This window comes from Barbatula barbatula (assembly GCF_947034865.1).
Source record: "Barbatula barbatula genome assembly, chromosome: 23".
Lineage (NCBI taxonomy): Eukaryota > Metazoa > Chordata > Actinopteri > Cypriniformes > Nemacheilidae > Barbatula > Barbatula barbatula.
In genome coordinates this window covers 1,083,846-1,103,140 of record NC_136786.1, presented here as the reverse complement: position 1 = coordinate 1,103,140, position 19,295 = coordinate 1,083,846, and the positions used below count along the sequence as shown (strand labels likewise).

At 42.0% G+C, this 19,295-nt stretch overlaps 1 pseudogene across 1 annotated transcript; it reads right to left on the bottom strand.

Annotated features, from left to right (window-relative positions):
• Positions 1-7,901: 7,901 nt before the first annotated feature.
• LOC306912083 (myosin-7-like) lies at positions 7,902-17,655 on the bottom strand (annotated as a pseudogene). Its single transcript has 37 exons — positions 17,455-17,655; positions 17,224-17,367; positions 16,994-17,150; positions 16,877-16,904; positions 16,634-16,739; positions 16,425-16,517; positions 16,264-16,327; positions 16,060-16,158; positions 15,867-15,970; positions 15,636-15,786; positions 15,439-15,557; positions 15,202-15,351; positions 14,933-15,103; positions 14,526-14,835; positions 14,372-14,445; positions 14,091-14,296; positions 13,892-14,015; positions 13,667-13,803; positions 13,329-13,584; positions 12,985-13,227; positions 12,724-12,900; positions 12,489-12,634; positions 12,309-12,399; positions 11,832-12,221; positions 11,615-11,741; positions 11,421-11,539; positions 11,144-11,340; positions 10,846-11,029; positions 10,553-10,718; positions 10,340-10,464; positions 9,942-10,250; positions 9,662-9,865; positions 9,272-9,568; positions 9,062-9,166; positions 8,861-8,956; positions 8,640-8,774; positions 7,902-7,922 (listed from the first exon to the last, which is right to left on the bottom strand). The product of its transcript is annotated as a myosin-7-like (transcript).
• Positions 17,656-19,295: the final 1,640 nt, after the last annotated feature.

Sequence of the window (19,295 nt, the reverse complement as noted above, 5' to 3'; positions counted from 1 at the left end):
ACAAGTACAGTGCAACGAAATTTATTTTAAGAAGAAGATAAACCATAACATGGGGAAGGTGAGGAGAAATTACATGTACACAATACACCATTGACAAGACTTGCAACAGGGATAAGTAATCCAGTTCCGACAAGCAGCCATCTGGTCCTGCTGCCATGGTGGCGCCGTACACACGGGTCAAAGCGACGGAGGCGATGGATCTGGGGATGGGAAACCGCCCTTGAGTGCGGCCTATGTTTGTGTGTGTGTGTGATAGTCTGTCTGTGTGTGATAGTCTGTGCAGGGACGCAAGAGCGTCTCTCCGTACTGCTCCACTCAGGGTTGAATTCCAGCAGCAGCCTTGGCCAAGGCTGATACGAGGGAGTCAAAAAAGATAAGATTGACACACGATCCGCCATCTCTCCCAGGCGTCCATCGTGTAGCCAGCTGCGAACGTTCCGTCAGGGCAGACAGGTTCCCCCGAACCCAAGCTTCTCGTCAAGAAAATCGTGTCAATAGCGTTGAGAGACCAGTTGATCAGATCCATAATTTTCAGTTGTAGAGCAGTGCAGAGAGAATCTCTCAATAGATGAGACGAGACGAGACAGGAGATCAGCAGGAAAAAAAGGGAAGGACGGGAGCAAGAAAAATGCGACTGCCTCCGTTGAGAGAGCCAAGAGAAAAGGACACTTAGGAATGGTGGGCACCAAGCAACATTTGAGATCTAAAGTTTGCTGGGCGGGTATAGATAAAGCAGCAGAAAGGCGCTGCAGATGTAACTCCATTCAACCCTGTCCCACACCAAGTTGTGGACAAATCTGGAAATCAAGTAACTGTCAAATCTCCCACTGGGGCAAGATATACTCGCACCACTACTCATGTCAAAAGATTGAACATCAGCGATACAACTGATGAAGAGACTGAGCGCAAACAGTCAGAACACAAACAGTTGTTGTCTTAACTCCAACCCGAACTGCCTGAACCCTGAGGTAGATCAGACATACGCACCAAGGCCAAGTAGACCCCAATGTGCCAGACAGTTGCCTGAGAGACTGTCTGATTATATTATAGTTAGGATTCTATTGCTAAAAAGCTTAGATGCATGCTCCTCGCTGCTTTGTTTGAATTGTACTGCTAAGGAAAGGGGGGGTTGTCATGTACGAGAGTGTTTTTATGTTGTTACCTGTATCGACCGCTGGAGGGCGCCAGTCAACTGTAAGAGAAAGGCAACAGAGAAATGTTCAGTAAAGAAGTGAGAGACCTAAACGTGTGTGCTCGTCTGTTTGTTTTAATACAGCATAGATGATGTAACTAGTGTGGACGTGTCGTCACTTTACCACGTGAACTCCACGTTAGCACGTGAGGGGCAAAACTTTCAGCAAAATGAAGGCTTACAATATCAGGAAACGCAATGTAATTAAGATTTGCGTGTTCTAGTTCCGGTTTCTTTGTTTCTCCTTTTTTTTTAATTAAATGCTTGTAGACGATAACAAAAAAAAAAATTAACAACAACCACTATCATTATCCATACAACCTCCAGATTCCCTCAGTCCAGACTAAGTTCCTTCAGTCTTTCAATCCAGATTAAGTGCCAAATGTAACTGTGAAAGAGCAGTTCCAAAATAAATGTAAAGTGGTCTCAGGTTCCCTTTCTGTCGGTCTCTCGACGTTGTGTCGAAGCCGACAGATGGGGTTCGCCCTTGAGAACCAGTCATCTCTGACTATTTTGAAAAGGCCAATGAAATTTGGCGAATGAAATTTGCATGCCGGGCCCCGCCCCCGGAAATCCGGGTATAAAAGGGGAGCCGGCGTGCTCATTCATTTACCTTTTGTTCTTCGGAGCCTATGCATCGAATGACTACGACAGCTGATTTCCTGACGTGGTGCAGCGGATTGTCCCTTCCGAGCGATCATCCCCCCGGCGTTTCAGCAGTTCCAGAGGTGTTTCTGAAAGAGATATATTCTAAAAGAGCAAATTTCTCAGCGTGGCATGTCCCGCTGCTCTCGTGGTTGCGGTTCCCTCATTGAGGAGGGGGACGGACACGATGTTTGCGTCAGGTGTTTGGGGGTCCAACACGCTGAGGCAGCATTCGTGGAGTCATCCTGCCCGCACTGCGGGCAGATGGCGATACAGAAGTTGCGGTCACGGGTGGCTGCGCTCTTTCGAGAGCCAGCCACCACCTCGTCTGCTTCCCGCTCTGCGACCGCGGTGGCCACAGCCCCGCCGTCAGCAGCGGCGAGCAGCTTGGGTGGCATGGGGATTTCCGTGAGCGTAAACCCGTCAGCCGATGGCTCGCGGACCGTTCACGCCCCGACTGGCTCGTCTGGCCGTTCCCAGGAAGGCGGTTCCAGACCGTCTTACTCCTTCGTCACGCAATCGGACTCGATGCGCCTTTAAGTGGCGCCTCTTCTCGTCTTGGTGTTCTTCTCGCAGAGAAGACCCACGGATTTGCTCGGTCAGGCACGTGCTGTCCTTCCTGCAGGAGAGGTTGGAGAGTAAACTCTCTCCGTCCACGCTGAAAGTGTATGTAGCCGCTATCGCCGCTCATCACGAACCAGTTGCTGGAAAACCTCTAGGGCAGCATGACCTGGTCATCAGGTTCCTCAGGGGCGCGAGGAGGCTTAACCCACCTCGATCGCGCTCCGTACCCTCTTGGGACCTCAATGTGGTCCTGGCGGGCCTCCAGAGGCCTCCCTTCGAGCCCCTCGGAGAGACCGATCTTTCTCATCTCTCGATGAAGACGGCTCTCCTGACGGCGCTCGCCTCCATCAAGAGGGTGGGGGATCTGCAAGCATTTTCCGTGTCCACAGAGTGCCTAAATTTCGGGCCCGGTGATTCTCACGTGATCCTGAGACCTCGGCCCGGCTACGTGCCCAAGGTTCCCACCACTCCCTTCCGGGACCAGGTGGTGACCTTGCAGGCGCTCCCCACCGGGGAGGAAGACCCAACCCCGTCCGTGTTGTGTCCAGTACGCGCCTTGCGCCTCTACGTGGACCGCACGCAGAGCTTCAGAGGCTCTGAGCAGCTCTTTGTTTGTTTTGGAGGTCAGCAGAAGGGGAAAGCTGTCTCCAAACAGAGACTGGCGCACTGGATCGTGGACGCCGTCATGGCGGCGTACCGATCTCAAGATTGCCCGTGCCCGCTGGCAGTGAGGGCGCACTCCACCAGGGGTGTTGCCTCCTCGTGGGCACTGGCTCGGGGCGCCTCTCTGGCAGACATATGCAGAGCTGCGGGTTGGGCTACGCCCCACACCTTCGCGAGGTTCTACAACCTCCGCGTGGATCCGGTGTCAGCTCGAGTCTTGCAGGATAACACCAGGTAAGACCGGCGGCCGGCAGGGCGTATGCCTGCGACAAGCGCCAGCCCCCCTCTTGGGGGGGGTCAGTGCGCAATCATCTGCCTCCCTTCTTTCCCCTCGGGCGAAGAATAGGCATTCCATCCATCACTAAGCACTCAAGGCAGCGGGCTGGGCGGAGCAGCCTGCCACCTTTGGCGGGCACAAGTTGAGTTATCTACGTGTGACTCTAACCGACCTCAGTGCTCCAGACGTGGTAACCCCCCAGCAGGGTGGTTCCGTCTGAGATTCCGTCATGAGCTGTTCCCCCGGAACTCGTGACCTTCCCCGGGTGAGCATCCACCCTGCGGATTCTCGCACATACCTCCCATGAGTTCTTCCCTGCCGGTAAGACCATGCTGTTTCTCCACTGTATTCCCCCCGAGGGTGGGAAGTGGTCTCCGTAGCGCACCTCCCACTTGAGGGAATAGCGCTTACCCAGTGGTCCTAAGGCCGGACGGCTCTCGCCATTGGGGCCGTCTGAGTTGACAGAGGACAGGGGCTACCCATCTTTCTTGGAAGCTCTGGGTCCCCCTGTCTACCTACTGGAAGGTTACAATCTCGCGAGAGCGCTTCGTCTGACTCGCCTAGGCTGGCCAACGTCGCTTCGCTGGAGATTGTGACGCGACTATTGCCGTGGCGTTTTCCATAGGAACCCCATCTGTCGGCTTCGACACAACGTCGAGAGACCGACAGAAAGGGAACGTCTCGGTTACGTATGTAACCTCTGTTCCCTGATGGAGGGAACAAGACGTTGTGTCCTTCTTGCCACGACAATAGTCGTCCGCTGCAGCAGTCACGAGATGCTTTTAGGCTCCTCAGCACACAAGGTAAATGAATGAGCACGCCGGCTCCCCTTTTATACCCGGATTTCCGGGGGCGGGGCCCGGCATGCAAATTTCATTCGCCAAATTTCATTGGCCTTTTCAAAATAGTCAGAGATGACTGGTTCTCAAGGGCGAACCCCATCTGTCGGCTTCGACACAACGTCTTGTTCCCTCCATCAGGGAACAGAGGTTACATACGTAACCGAGACGTTTCTCTGAACAGAAAGAACAGAGAGTATCAATGTCATTCTTAAGTCTTTTGAGAAAGCTCTTAACTGGGTAAAACCTGTGAATTAATTTAAAGGTGATTTCTCTCGTTTTATTAGTTATCAGGTATTTGTGAGGTAATTTCCAAACTTTTTTCCGAAGAATATCACTTACAAAACTATTCCAATAAGAAATTACATATGGCACAAAAGCAGACTCCTCTTGAAACAAGACTCGAATTTTCTTGTTTTTTGATTTAGATGAAGAAAGGCATTGTTTACCTACAAATGTCTTACACAGATCCACTGAGCGACAAACAGATGAAAAAGAAAATCCTTTATAAAGCATGATTACTCCTTGTGGCACTGCATCAGCCATGATGGCGAACTCTTTTGGAGTAAAAGGAATTCCATGCTTTACCAAGAACTCAGAATAATTACAAATCGAACCATTTTGATTGAAAAGTTGAGACACAGAAATTATTCCATTACTAACCCAATTATCAAAGAAAAGAGATTTATGTTTATACAGTAGGTCCTTATTATTCCAAATTATATAAGAGTGAGGAGTACAATTGTGTTTAAAGATGAGGGACAAAGCTAATAACATTTGCCTATGAAAAAGGGATAATTTAACATGGATTTTCATTATGCTATAATTACAGGTTAATTAGAATTTAAACCTCCTAGTTTGGAAAAAATAGCTTTAGGGATCAAATTCCAGATAGATGCAGGCTTATTGATGAAGTTTTTTATCCAATTTATTTTAAAGGTGTGGTTTAATCAAGAAAGTTTAACCCCCCTTCTCAACGGAGTTCATAAGTACAGATTTTCTGACAAAATTAGTTTTATTCTTCCAGACAAAGTTGAGGAGCATTGTATCAATTCTTTTGTCACCACTGTCAAAGAACAGCATATGTTTGCCTTGACAAGCCCTCAGCTTTAGCTAGTAAAATTTTCCCTTCAATGACAGATCTCGCTGCAGCCATATATAAAGTTTTTTCTGTGTACTCTCAATTAGTGGATTACAATTTATGGGAAACTAGTAAAAAAAGATTAAGGGATATTGGACAACCTTGTCTAATACCACATGACAAGTAAAACCTAGGAGAGGTACCGTATTTTAATTTATTACAGTTAAAGAGTTCTTACAGCCTTACAGAAATACTCACCAAAACCAAACTTTTGCACCGATTTAAAAATAAAATGATGCTCTATTGAATCAAAAGCTTTATAAAAATCCAGGAAAAGAATAAAACTATTATGTTCCACTAGGTTGCTATAATCAAATAAGTATAAAACTAATCTAATGTTATTCATTATGTGTCGGTCTCTCATAAATCCAGACTGAGTTTCATCTATGATGCTATCCAACAATCTTTAAGCCTTTTAGAAAATATTATGGTAAAAATTGTATAATCATTGTTAAGTAGAGTGATGAGCCGCCAATTGTCTAGATTAGTAAGATCTTTCTTTGGTTTAGGAATTAGAGTGATGATACCCTGCGTTAATGTAGGAGTTAAAGTTTCTTTATCAATACTCTCTTTAAAAAACTCCTCATGAGTTACAACTCCATCACAACACATTCTTTCACTTTCAGAAATAGATTCAACATTATTAACTGAATCCAGAAACAAATACGATATCTGCTCTGTACATTTTGAACTATAAATATTTTTATAAAAAGTGGCACTGAAATTGGCAATTTTTTTTGGATATTTTATCATTTTACCATCAACATATAATTTATCAATTGTTGAAAGGGTAAAATTTCGGTTTTCAAGCTTAAAGAAATATGCAGAATTAAGTTCACCTTCTTCGAGCCATCTTTTCCTGGATCTTATTTAAGCACCCCTAGCTTTCGATAAATATAAATCATCTCATTTAGTTTGCAGAGCTGCAAATTCAGATTTCTCCTCCAAAGATAAACAACTAAAGTTACGGGTTTGAGATAATTTCATGACCAGGCTGTCCTCAAGAACTCTTCTATTTTTGGCTAAGATTGCTCCAATGTTTCTTAAATAAACTCAAATTTCTAATTTTAGGAGCTCCCTATGTGAAGCCGGCAGGAGAGCCGTGACAGGTGCATAATCTGCCGTTAAAGGGCAGATGTTCTGGCGCTGTTCACGTGGGAAAGTGACGTCAATGCATATAGCCTCTATACGCACGATTACGTGTGACTGCAGAAAGGTCGTGTGCACCATGTCATTTAGCATCTTTGATCTTTCAAGTCTCGAAACTACCACAGTGACTGAAACTTCCGTCTGACCTTACATGATTCTGTTAAGCTCAACAAGGTCACAACACTACATTTATTTTCAATCAAATGGCCTATGTAAAATCATATTTTGTCCTTTTCGTACAGTTGAATTATCAATTAAGTGCAGCAAACAAACCGACTAAAAATAGCATGAATGTAACATTAGCTTTAATTAAAATGTAATAAAGTGGTTTGTCATTTTGCTTAATTCCGACACAAATCAGCAAACTAGAATGACGCGGTTAAAACGATTATTCTTGTTTGTATTAGATGAAATGTTTTTAAACCGTTAACTGTCACATGCGTTTGCTTCAATATTTGTGCATGTTATGTCTAATGCTATCATGACAAACTATATATCACAGGTCTTAGACTCTAGAATACACATAAATCAAATAATTTGTATAGAAAGAGTAATTGTTTCTTTTTGTCCTTTCACTTGTCACCGTTCCGTATAGGCCTACGGGACGTTTGCCTCCATATTTTTGTGACAGTTCTGATCTAATCCTGACAAACTTTAGATCGCTGGAAAGGTCTGAGACTCTAAAGTACTTGTTTCATCAGTGTAAAGTATGTAGGAAGTGTTATTGATTCATAAACGACAAGAGTGGGTATCAAAAACAAATACATCCTGCGGAACACCTACATTTACATCAATACTGTGTCTTATCATTATAAACGTTATAAACATTATATCGTTGGAGAAACACAAGACTCTATCTTGTGAAGAATCATTCTTTAGAAGAATCATCTATTAAGGAAGAGAAATTGATACATAAATTATCATTAAATCATCAATGAATGTGTATCAAAAGTATGTATTGGTTTTATCTTGTTTCTGTGCCTTTCAATTTTTTTATTGTGTCTGTTAATTGGAAGAGTAAAAAAATAACAAAAAGCATCTCAATGTCCATTGTTGTCAAATTTCAGATCAAGTGTTAAAACCAGAGGAAGCGTGCGCGCCCCGAGTGGATATCGGTGGTAGGGCGGCTAAAAAAACTCAAAATTTGGTTTATCATGATTCATGACCAAACTTGATACAACACTTGGTGAACCTTGTGAAATATTGGTTTCTGATCCGTTAATTGTTTTTTTAAAGAAAAACTTAACCATTTTTTACAATAAACATAACAAAATACTTTTACAAACAAAATTGTGTGTGATAATTGTTTAGCAATCGGTCGGAAAAGAAAGTAATTTTTACAGTGTAGACAAAAGCCACAGACTCAAGAATTCAGAATTGGTATTTTTATTGTAACATGAGGAGTACGTGAACGTGCCTTATAATGAAGGATTACTGTTCATCGTGTCCTTTCTGTAGAAAAAAATCCAAAAACAAAGACATGTTACCAATTCAGATTTCTTCATATACAGTAAATATTAGGGCTGGGAAAAATTAATCGTTTTTTTTTAAATGTGGTCGATTCAATATTGATTCTTAAAAGACGTGAATCTAGTTTTGTCTTTCATATTTCCACAGCACTGAACATTCATTAACGTGAATGTTATTGCTTCTAATATCCACAAGATGTCACTTTTCCTATTAAATCGAGTGGATGTTAGAACAGGGACTCATATCATTCATTCATTGCTTCATTTACATGGCGGATGCGGGTGTGTCGATGAATATAACATCACCTTCACATAAAAGACAGCGGTTCATACGATTGCAGCATCTCTTTACAGCTAACTTTTAAAAATTTTGTTTGTATACTGTATCTTAAATGTAAAATAACCTGATCTGTTTGATCAAGGTATGCGACTGTTCTGTTTCAATATAGTGTGTTAAAAGTTTAATTACAGATTTGTGGCTCTTTGTTTCATTTTTTAATTCACCATTGTAATCTTATATTTACAGATTTCTTTTAGAAATATCTATAGGATTTGTATTCAATCAATAATCATTGACTCGAATCAAGAGCTTGTGCATCGGAATTGAATCGGAACATCAGAATTGATACCCAGCCCTGTTGAATAACATGGTAAGTTATGTTGTGTTATATTGACATGTTTATTGGTTCATAAAACGGACCTTGGATCCAGAATCTCGACTCTTGGCTCTCAGCTTGTTGACCTGAGATTCAGCAATATCAGCCCTCTCCTCTGCTTCATCCAGCTCATGCTGCAGTTTACGGAACTTGCCCAGATTAACATTGGAATGTTCCTCCTAAAACACCATAAAGAAAACATTTTTAAAACATAAAATGATAGAGATAGAAATATGTCTCTAACTGATTGATTCTAATAACTTACAGCCTCCTCAGCAGATCTCTTGTAGGACTTGACCTTCAACTGGAGTTTGTCCACTAGGTCTTGAAGACGAGACAGATTCTTACGATCCTCTTCAGTCTAAAATTCACAAGGTACATATGTTGTATTCAAATGTTTGCATGACTATTAAGACGTTTAAAAAGATGTTTATATACAAAGATAATTCATGTCAGAGAAAGTGACCTGGTAAGTGAGCTCCTTGATGCGTCTCTCATATTTACGGATTCCTTTGATGGACTCGCTTGACTTTCTCTGTTCTAGTTCCACCTCATTTTCCAGCTCTCTAACCTAGCAAAACCAAAAATGATTTTAAATTGACCAGCTTTTAAACATCATAGTCATAATAATAATCAGATTCCTAAAATGTATGAATACCGAGTTTTATAAACTAACCCTGGCTTCCAGTTTCTGGACCTGCTTCTTTCCACCCTTCATGGCGATCTGCTCAGCTTCATCCAGACGGTGCTGCAGGTCCTTGATGGTCTGCTCCATGTTCTTCTTCATACGCTCCAGATGAGCACTGGTGTCCTGCTCCTTCTTCAGCTCCTCGGCCATCATGGCAGCATCAGTGATGGCCTTCTTGGCTTTTTCTTCAGCATTCCTGCACTCCTGCACTGCCTCCTCCACCTCAGTCTGAAGCTGAGAATTATCTCCTTCTAGCTTCTTCTTCTGATTCAGCAGGCTGGTGTTCTAAACATTGAGAACATTGAGGTTTATATCGTCTCTTGATGACAGTATGCACTACTGTACGAGATGGTTTGAGTGTTTTTTATAGTGTCGTACCTGAGAATGCAGCAGCTGAACTCTCTCACTGACATCCAGCAGTTCCTGCTCAGCCAGTTTCCTTCCTCTCTCAGTCTGTTCCACCAGAGATCTCAGTTCATCCAGTTCAGCTTGAAGCAGATTGTTGCGTCTTTCCACGATGGCAGTGTTCTCTTTGAGATCATCATTACATCGAAGAGCATCATCCAGCTGCAGTTGGGCATCCTATGGAGCACAAATTTGGCAATTATTGTAAATACGTTTACTTATGCCTCATAATGTTTGAGATGATTTATTATACTTTGAGATGTCCATGAAGTCCCTTGAGTTGTTTCTGAGCTTCTGCTGCCTGTCTGTTCGCCTGACTGAGCTGAATCTCCATTTCATTGAGATCTCCTTCCATCTTCTTCTTTATCCTGAGAGCTTCATTCCTGCTGCGAGTCTCTGCTTCAAGTGAGCTCTGCAGGGTATCCACCATTCTCTGCTGGTTCCTCTTGGCCTGCTCCATCTCTTCATCTTTCTCAGTTAGTTTACGTTCAATGTCAGCTTTAACTTGATTGAACTCCAGTTGAGCTCTAAGGATCTTTCCTTCCTCATGTTCAAGAGAACCCTTTTAATGTATAAGAAAGTCTTCGGTTAATTTTGTCCAAATACTAGCATAATGTGAACAAAACATACAGTTAGTTTGATTCAGGCTACCTCAGCCTCCTCCAAGGCTGTCTGGATCTCTGCTTTCTCCTGCTCCAGTTGCTTTCTAATTTTCTCCAACTCGTGGATGCTTTTCCCTGACTCTCCAAGTTGTTCGGTGAGGTCAGAAATTTCCTCTGTTAAACATATTTTTTTTTAGGGGGAAACATGTCAGACGTAAATTGGTCTTGCTACTGCTATTAAAAAAAATCTAACTCCAGTAACCTTGGAGGTTCTTGTTTTCTCTCTTCGTGGTCTCAAGATGATCCAGGACCTCTTCATAGGAGTTCTTGAGTTTGAAGAGTTCAGTGCTGAGAGATCTAGACTCTTTCTGGGCACTCTCTAGTTCAGTCTGACACTCCTCATACTTCTGCTTCCACTCAGCCAAAACCTGATTAGAAAGTTATGCTAGGCACTTAACAAACAATAATCACAACTTTGTCAAAAAATTAAATGATTATTTAAATAATACATACAATTGACAAATACATAACACACAAGAAGCTTTTTTATAGCACCTTGTCAAAGTTTCTTTGCTTCTTGTCCAGAGCAGCAGCAGCAGCATTGGATCTCTCCACATCAACCATGAGATCTTCAATCTCATTCTGAAGTCTGTGCTTGGTCTTCTCCAGAGAGGAGCATTTAGCATTGACAGCTTCCACCGCTTCTTCTGCTTCTTGCAGGCGCTGAGCTAGTTTCTTCCTAATTGTGTCAGTAGAATGAGAGTTAAGGAACTGATTAGAACAACTTAAAACAGAAAATTAACTGATAAATGAACACCTACAAATCTAATAACATATATTTCTTGTTTCTTACTTTGCTTCCTCAAGCTCTTCAGTTCTCTGGATGGCATCAGTTTCATACTTGGTTCTCCACTGGGCCACCTCAGAGTTTGCTTTGGAGAGACTACGCTGCAGTTCAGCTTTGGCCTCCTGCTCCTCCTCAAACTGCTCCCTCAGCAGATCACCATCATGACGGGCAGACTGCACTGCGTGGGCCAGGGCATTCTTAGCCTGAAAAACATACAGTGAGTTGTGTTGTTGACTGTGAAAAATGATTGAACCTCTTAAAAAATGGGAACTTAAAGGCAAACCTTGACTTCCTCCTCCAGTTGTCTTTTGAGGTCTTCAATCTGCTGGGTATAGGACTGTTTGCCTCTTGTCAGCTGAGAGACCAGGGAGTCTTTCTCCTCTAGCTGTCTGGACAGTTCACCTACAATGCATTATCCAACCGTTGTGTTGGTAGTCATGTCATTAAGCAACTTATTCCACCACGCTATGGTCTTACCATTCTCAGTTTGCAGCTTGGCTTTCTGCATGGCGAAATCATTGATTGTACGCTGGCCTTCTTCAGCCTTGGTTCTGTACTCGCTCATCTGGTCTTCTAGAGTTCTGCACATTTTTTCAAGGTTGCTCTAACAATATATTTGAGAATTTAGATTAAAGTTAAAGATGTGCATTTTTACATTATTCTTACTGACTCACATTTTGGGTTTGCTACTAACCTTTGACTTGACAATTTGTTCCATGTTGGACACCACATCATCAAGCTCTAACTTGAGTTCACTCTTCTCTTTCTCAAGCTTCTGCTTCACTCTCTGAAGGTTGTCAATCTGCTCTCCAAGATCAGCTACACTGTCGGCATGTTTCTTCCTCAGTGTAGCAGCGGTTGCCTCATGATGCAGAGTGGCCTCTTCAAGGTCTCTGCGTAGTTTCTGGAACTCGGCTTCACGTTTCTTGTTCATCTCAATCTGGGCAGCAGTGGCACCACCAGCTTCCTCCAACCTCTCACTGATCTCCTCCAGTTCTCTGGCCAGATCTGCCCTCTGTTTCTCTACTTTGGCACGAGCAGCTCTCTCGGCCTCCAGCTCTTCCTCGAGCTCTTCAATACGGGCCTGGAAATGAAAAATGTAGGTTTGTATCAAATTCTTTCAACAAAGGCCTTATTTATCTTTGACGTGGATTACATTTGTTGAACATACTTGAAGCTCCTTAAGTTTCTTCTGGAGCTGGGCACCAAGGGCTTGTTCATCCTCAATTTTGCTGTTGAGCTGGCCAATTTCAAAGTCCTTCCTTTACAGAGATATCAAAATGTCTAATGAGTGATTTGGAATTTAATATGGTAAATATGAATTAAAAATGCATGAGATGTTAGTTCGCACTTCTTCAGCTTCTCTTCCATTTGCTGTTTGTCATTTTCTAAATCCATGAGGCTCTCCTGTGTCAATTTTAAATCGCCCTCCAGCTTTCTCTTGACCCTCTCGAGATCCATGCGCAGCTTCTTTTCTTGCTCAAGGGATCCCTCAAGCTTATTATATAAATTCAAATATTTTTTTAAAAATATAAAGCAAATTATACTTCATGCGAATATGAGGTAAGATTTTTTGTGATACTAACGTCATCCACTTGTTGCTCCAGCTTGGCTTTGGCTTTAGTGAGAGTGTTGACTTTGTCTTCCTCACTCTGAAGGTCATCCAGCGTTTGCTGATGGGCCTCCTGAAGAGCTTTCTTCTCCTTGGTCAGCTTAGCAATGATTTCATCCAGAGCTGACATTTCCTCAGAAAGGTTTTTAACCTACGGAAGAGGACCAGTAGCTCAGTACATTCCCAGGTTTCATTCAAGTTTAATTCCAAGAAATGTTTTGTTTTAATATCTAACCTTGTTCTCAGTGGCATGTTTCTCTTTCTCCACTTTGGCCAGAGTAAGCTCAAGATCATCAATGTCTTTCTTCAGCTCAGAACATTCATCCTCAAGCTTTCTCTTCTTTGCAACCAACTCAGCATTCATTTCTTCTTCATCCTCGAGTCTCTCTGTCAGCTCTTTGGCTTTGGCCTCAAGCTGAATCTTGCTCTTGATCAGACCCTCACATCTCTCTTCAGCATCTGCAATATTGTCTTGCTCCTATAAAATTGAAAAAAGAATGCATGAATAGGGGGTTTCATTTGTGGTGTTCACATCTGGCTTGATAAACAAAAACAACATTTTATTTCCAAAAGACTTACAGACTGCATTGCAAGCTGCAGGTCATTCTTCTCTTGGAGAACAGAAACCATCTTTTCCTCAAGCTCCTTTCTGCGGGCTTCAGATTTGGCATAAGCCTCCTTTAACTTGGTGAATTCCTCCTTCATGTTGGCCATCTCCTTTTCAGTCTCTGCACTTTTCAGGAGTGGTTTGATCTTGAAGTAGAGCTTCATCCACGGCCAATTCTTGACACCCATGAAGGCACGTACATTCCACTGGATCACAAGAAGTGAGTCTCTGTAATGTAAAGATTTTTTTATAACTGCTTAAAGATGAATTCAAGCAATAAATGTCATCATCCATTGTAATGATTTCTGACCTGCGCTCAACAATCTTCTGGAACTCAATTCTTGAGAGAATACCACGAGCTCTTCCTTGAATACCAGTTATGATGAGAGCAAGACGATCGTCTCTCATCTCTTCAAGGGTACCCAGGAGACCTGCCTTGAAGAACACCTTGGAAGAAAACAGATACCTACTTGATATCTTTCACAAAACTTGTGTTTAAAATTAGTTGTCACTAAAAATGTTTAAAACATTATACCTTAGTGTGTCCTAACTTGTACTGGCTGTGGTCAAGGTCCAGAGAGCCGAGAAGTTTCTCTGCTGCTTTCTTGTTGTCAATAAACTGTCCCTCAGGATTAGCAGATGGGTTCAAAATACGGTATCTGAAAAAAAGATGTAAATAATTTACTACTCTGACAATTCTTATTTTTTATGTGTGTACATTTGATTAATATTACCTCTGTTTGAAATCTCCATACAGGATCCTGTTGGGGAAGCCCTTTCTGCAGATTCTGATGCCCTCCAACACACCATTACAGCGCAGCTGGTGCATTACCAGAGGATTCTCCATCGCCCCAGGAGTCTTGGTCTCATTGGGGATCAGGCAGCGCACAAAGTGAGGGTGAGTGGATTTCAAGTTATTCATCAGTTTGTTTAAGTTCTCCTATGACCAGAAATGAAGTTTTTCATCATGAGCAGTATTTTATTTTGTTAAAAAACACCCAGTTCTCTGACTAACCCTGTGTAGCGCTGACACAGTCTGGAAAGAAGAACCCTTCTTTTTGCCACCTTTACCTCCTTTACTATCTTGGGCTGAAATCAATGGAAAATATAACAAATATTTTTTGAACATGATTACAGATCACAATTTTTAAATCAGGACTGATACACACCTGAGTCTGCACTAGCATAACCAGCAAAGAGGACAGACAGCAGTTTCACAGTAGACTTTTGTAAGAGTCCAACCACAGTCTCATTGAGAGGATCCTTGTTCTTCACCAGCCAGTTTGAAATGTTGTAGTCAACTATGCCAGCGTAGTGAACCAGGGAGAAATGGGCCTCTGGTCTACCCTTGATAATCCTGGGCTTCTGGAAGGTAGGATTCTTACCCAAGTGGTTGTCATAAAGCTTTGCTTTAAATGTTTGATCAGTAGCTTTGGGGAACATGCACTCCTCTTCAAGGATTGACATGATACCCATGGGCTGCGGATTAAAGAAGTTTTAAAGATAGTGTTATTTATATGCATGGGTAATGGGCAAGAATTCTCTCATTTTTTTATATTTCTGCATAAAAACTTACCTTCTCAATAAGCTCAATACAGGCTTGCAAGTCCATGCCGAAGTCAATAAACTCCCACTCAATACCCTCCTTCTTGTATTCCTCTTGCTCCAGCACAAACATGTGGTGGTTGAAGAACTGCTGCAACCTCTCATTAGTGAAGTTGATGCACAGCTGCTCGAATGTGTTGAACTGCAAGTGGAATAGATTTTGTGGTCACAGTGGTAAGACCGGTGCAACTGCAGGTCGAGCTGTTCTTAAAAAACAATGATCTGTTACTGTTCGCTTACATCAAAGATCTCAAATCCAGCAATGTCCAGTACACCAATGAAATACTGGCGAGGCTGCTTGGTGTCCAGGGATTGGTTGATTCTTACAACCATCCAAAGAAACATCTTCTCATAAACTGACTTAGCCAGAGCACCAATGGAGTAGTACACCTGGAAATAGTGAAAGTGTGTTAAACATTGGATAAATGCATTCTTATTCTATGTTTGTCAGTATGATTTTGCAAGCCGTTTATTCACCTGCTGGACACTTTGTCCCTTGGTGACCCACTCATTTCCTACTTTGACTCTGGGATGACACAAACCCTTGAGGAGGTCAGCAGAGTTAAGACCCATCAGATATGCGACTTTGTCGGCTTCTGGAAAGATTAAAATTGTGTTACAATATTTACCTATTTACCAGAAAGTCAAGAGTGGTAGTAAAGCACTGACTGCACAACAAAACTTGCCTTCAGTTCCGTCGGCTTCTGCCTGCTCCTCTCTTTGCTTCTGTTTGAACTTCATGTTGCCAAAGTGCATGATTGCACCAGTCATCTTGTAAATGCCTGTCTTTTCATCTGAAGTGAAGCCCAACACATCAAAGGCTTCCTGTAGTTTGAAAATAGTCATTATTTTTGGAAACTTTAAATTCACCAATGTTGGTTCAAATATTCAAAAAATTCACTAACGTCTGTAGCCATCAGCTCTTCGGCATCATTAATAGATGCCACTTGCGTCTCTCCTTGGGAGATGTACAAGTAGTCATAGGGGTTGTTTGTGATAAGCAGCATATCTGTAAAAATCGGACATCACAGTTAGGTGTGCAGACAAGCACGCAGGTTATGCATTTAATAAAGTATTCATTAAAACATTAACACCTACCTAACAGTTCTGGTTTCTTCTGAGACAGAATCTGGTAGAAGATGTGGTAGTCTCTCTCAGCCTTGAGCTGAAAAGTGACACGAGACTTCTCCAGCAGATCTAAATCACAGAAATTCATGTTTAGTGTTAAATGTTTGTAGATGCATACTGTATATATCATAGCTGTGAGATGCATTCCTACTACAACTTAAAAAGTGTACTCACAAGTCTCAATATCAGCAGATGCCAGTTTTCCACTCACACCAAAGTGAATTCGGATGAATTTACCCTGTTTGGTAAAGAAATTAATTCACATAATGATTAATGTTAATTGTCACAGGATACGCTGTGCACACTGCATATTGTCCAATACAGGCTGAACTTACGAAGCGTGAGGAGTTGTCATTTCTGATTGTCTTAGCATTGCCAAAGGCCTCCAGGGCAGGGTTAGCCTGAATAATTTGGTCTTCCAGGGTTCCCTAGAAGCAATCATGTTGAAAAAACGTTAAATGACACAACCTTATTTGGTTGGTTTTCCTGAAGATAACATATTCATGTCTAGTATGTGTACTTGTTGTTCTGTGGCTGTATTAACCTTTTTCTCAGATGCTGCATCTTTTTTGCCGGTCACAGCAGCAATGCTGGCAAAGTACTGAATGACTCTCTTGGTGTTCACAGTCTTTCCAGCACCAGATTCGCCACTGTGGAGGATAGTAAAGATATGAAATATAATACAATTTGGTGGAGCCCTTAGCCTACTCACTGGATGTTTTGTTACTATTGTATTACAAAAGGTATAGAAGTGAATCATTTTAATATAATGGCTGAGATAACGTACGTGATCAGGACAGACTGGTTCTCTCTGTCTGTTGGGAGAAATCAAGGAGAATTGAAAAACATGTAAATCATTGTGTGTATGATATTTAAGTTTGTGTGTTTAAAGTGCCGTTCTTACCTGACAGCATGTACTGATAGGCATTGTCAGAGATGGAGAAGATATGAGGAGGAGCTTCAGTCCTCTTCTTGCCTCTGTAGGCCTTGACCACAGATGAATCGTACACTGGCAGCCACTTGTAGGGGTTGACAGTGACACAGAAGAGCCCAGAATAGGTCTGTATCGCGGGAGATGAACAGGTTGAGTACAGTCACATGAGTTATTTCACAGATGGTCAGTTCTTCACTCACGTAGATCATCCAGGCTGCGTAACGCTCTTTGAGGTTAAACAGCACAGCGGGCTCGTGCAGGAAGGTGAACATCGCCATGTCCTCGATTTTATCGAACTTTGGCGGGTTCTGAGGATGAACATCTACTTCCTTCACAGTTACTGTCTGTGGATATCAAAACACACAAACATGCGTCACGCTGCAAATCTAAACCATTTTCTGTAGGTATTGAACAATCCAATGAATCCTTACCTTTCCATGTTGAGTGTCAACAGTGACTTTGTCACCGTCTCGACTGATGATGGAGGCTTTGACATATTCCTCCTCAGTGTCTGGCACAAAGCATTCCTTCTTCATGTCAAAGGGGCGAGTTTGGGCCTCCAGACGCTCCTTGTCTGATTTTCGTAAGAATGAAGCAGCTGACCCAAACTCTGCCATTACAGCGTCCCCCATCTTGAAATCTAGAAGTTAACAGATGAACAGTGTCATACAAAACATGCGTCATTGATCCACCTCCTTGATCAACACTGCAGAGAAGCATTCACAAAGACAAGTGAGGCTGTGCCACAGTTCTCGCATCACGGTGACAGAAATGATCAGTGATGAATTTTACTACGGTTAATATATATATTTACAGGTAGTTATAACTTCTCACCTTGTGTTTGGCAAACCTCTGTACCCCTTAGCTGCAGAGATGATGTTATGCTAAGAATGAAACAAACAAAATGTTTAAGGACACTGATTTGATTTTAATTTCACACCCATATGCAATAAACACACTATTCTAAGGTGTAATAAGTGTATTTTGGATTCAGCCTTTGAAGCAGTGTTCCTCCAGTTGGGATCTTTCAAACCCGTCCTATTACCAGGCTAAGGTGCTGGACGATATGGCCCATAATTGAAATTGAAATATATTTCTTCATTTCGTTCGACACGATATAATTCCGATAACGATATGAACAAAATTACAAAATGTAAGATATAAGTTGAGAGAGCCCTCTGATATGAACAATAAAATGCTAATCAAAATCATTCTAGATGCCAGCAGCGTGCAAAGCTTTTTGCATAGGCCTGTGCCCTAACCTTGTGTAAGTATCAAATATAAGAATCATGTTACAAATAAAAGAGAGAATACATTCTCTATAAGTGCTTCAAAGCATAATTCCATAACAAAACAATTTGTTTTAAAGCATGTATCTTCAAAGCTCTACTGGGGCACAGGCTCCCATTACTTGACACTTTTTAAAGCCTGCTTTTGACATATTTATTTAAATTAATGATCTTAATTTAGTAACATGGACTGAATTTTATGTAGTACTGTATTTATACAAGATTTGCCATGCTCTTCTGCAAATTGACATTAAGAACCATTTAAATTAGTTTCAGTGACTTTCATACAGTATGCTTCAGAATCAAGCTATAAAAAACTGTATGAAATTTGCCATTCTGTCCTCAAAATTGACATTGACATACTGTTCGTATTTATTTTCTGGCATAATGTGTATTTAAGCCGAAATGAGATGATCCGTTAACTTGTGCATCATTGCTGTCCCACACACGGTGAACACAATGGCATTTAATCCTTGAATTTGAAGTCAAGACTTTCTTCACAAAACCTGGAGACCTTAAAGCGGCAGTGGCCACCGGTGGACAAACACAGCACTGCACGTCATGTCTACAACGCCTATCGGACGTGTATCTATGCATGCGAGTGCTCCATCAGGTTCCAAGTTTACTCTTGACGCAGGATGGGCCACATTTAATTTAATTTTGATTCTGTTTAAATTAAAAACTTTAATCAATGAATAGGTAGTGCGCGGCTGGATGTTGCAAAAAGGAAACACAGACCCGCCAGACATGGATTTCTCCGTGCATACGGTTGATGTCCGGCTGCGTCGCTTTTACAAGTATTAGTAAGTTGCAGATCAGCTTTGTAAATGAATACACGGACAAAAATGATCAATATTAAATTTAAACTAAAGATTTATACTGGGGCACAACTGGGGTCACTCCATGACACCAGTACCCCCTTCCGCGGAGCAGAGCGAGGGCTCAGACCCGGACGTTTAATCTAAATTGAAATATCAATAATG